The sequence below is a fragment of the Callorhinus ursinus genome, unplaced genomic scaffold (genome assembly GCF_003265705.2).
Source record: "Callorhinus ursinus isolate GAN/ISIS: 27379988/994484 unplaced genomic scaffold, GSC_fseal_2.0 scaffold60, whole genome shotgun sequence".
NCBI classification, from domain to species: domain Eukaryota; kingdom Metazoa; phylum Chordata; class Mammalia; order Carnivora; family Otariidae; genus Callorhinus; species Callorhinus ursinus.
In genome coordinates, this window is record NW_027397122.1 from 8,845,775 (window position 1) to 8,846,972 (window position 1,198).

General features: G+C 70.4%; 1 protein-coding gene across 3 annotated transcripts in view; it reads left to right on the plus strand.

Annotated features, from left to right (window-relative positions):
• Positions 1-236: 236 nt before the first annotated feature.
• Positions 237-1,198, plus strand: part of URGCP (upregulator of cell proliferation) — a 57,835-nt gene continuing 56,873 nt past the window's right edge. For 2 of the 3 annotated variants that reach the window (XM_073885048.1, XM_073885047.1), the window contains exon 1: positions 237-347. The gene's annotated coding sequence lies outside the window, so the exon portion shown is untranslated. The remainder of the gene's footprint in view (positions 348-1,198) is intronic. The other variant, XM_073885050.1, reaches the window with a different exon arrangement.

A 1,198-nucleotide genomic window follows, 5' to 3' on the forward strand; every position in this document is an offset into this window, starting at 1 on the left:
CCACCAGGACCCGCCCCTCCCCTGGGCTCCGCCCCTCCGCTCCTCGGACCCCGCCCTCAGGCCCCTCCCCGCGTGACGCAAGCCCCACGTGACGCCGGTGCCCCGCGGCGCCCTTTTAAGGCCGCGCGGTAGCTGTTCCGCCTGGGTTCCTTGCGGTTGTCAGCCGCCGCCCTCGTCGCCGCTCCCCTCGCCGCTTGCGGAGCGGCAGTCTGCGCGTGCGCGCCGCGGGGCACTGTGGGGCCGGCGCCGGCGAGCGGTGGCTGTGAGGGCGCGGGCGACGGTGGCCTGTGTCCGCCCGCTGGGCTCGCTCTCAGGCGGCGGGGCCGTCCCGAGGGGGCCGTGGTTCTGTAAGTACCGCCGGCCGCGCGTGTTCTGTGTGGGCGAAGATGCGCGCACGCCGGCGGCCGTGGGCCCCGGGGGACGTGGCTGTTCCGCCAGGGCTCGGAGCCGCGGCCTGAACCTCAGCCGTCCCAGACCTCGTCCTCCTTCCCGCCCCGAGTCCTGCGGGCCCCGGGGTCGGCGCCAGGAGCCCCGGTGCGGCGGGCGCGGTGTGAGGGCTGCAGCCCACACCTGAGGAACGAGAGCGCGCGCAGTGTCAGGCCTCCCGCGGCGGAGGCGAGAATTGTGCGGGTGCTAGTGTGTGCGCGGGCAGGGAGAGTACTTTCCCTCCACTCTCAGGCAGTCTGTGTGTGTTGCTGGGGTTTTCCTGTTTTAAGCCCTCTCCGCGCGCAAGGTGGGCTCGAGCTCCCCTCCCCAAGCTCAGGAGTCGCGCGCTCTGCCCCTGCGCCAGCCGGGCGCCCTGAACTTAGTTTTGGGCGAAGGGACGTGCAGTGTACTGACCCCAGGGCAAAGGCGTCACCCTAGTCCAGCAGGACACGGGGTCACCCGTGTGTGCGTCCTCAGAATACAAAGGGTGTTGCTGACACGGCGCCGGGCCCCCAGGCACGTCCGTGGCCCGCGGGTTCCTTCGTTCCTGAGCTGTCTCTCTAATAACGTGTAAATCGCATCAAGATGCGCCCTTGCCCAGCGCTCTGCAGGGGCGCCCCGCGGCCTGCGAGCAGTACGTCCATCGTCATCTGAGGTTCCTTCTGGTCCAGCCTGGCTCTCAGTCGAGAGTTTCCGCCAGTGCCCCCATCACCGCCCCCATCACTTTCCTTACTGCTCCTGGCTGCCCCCATCACCGCCCCATCACCTTCCT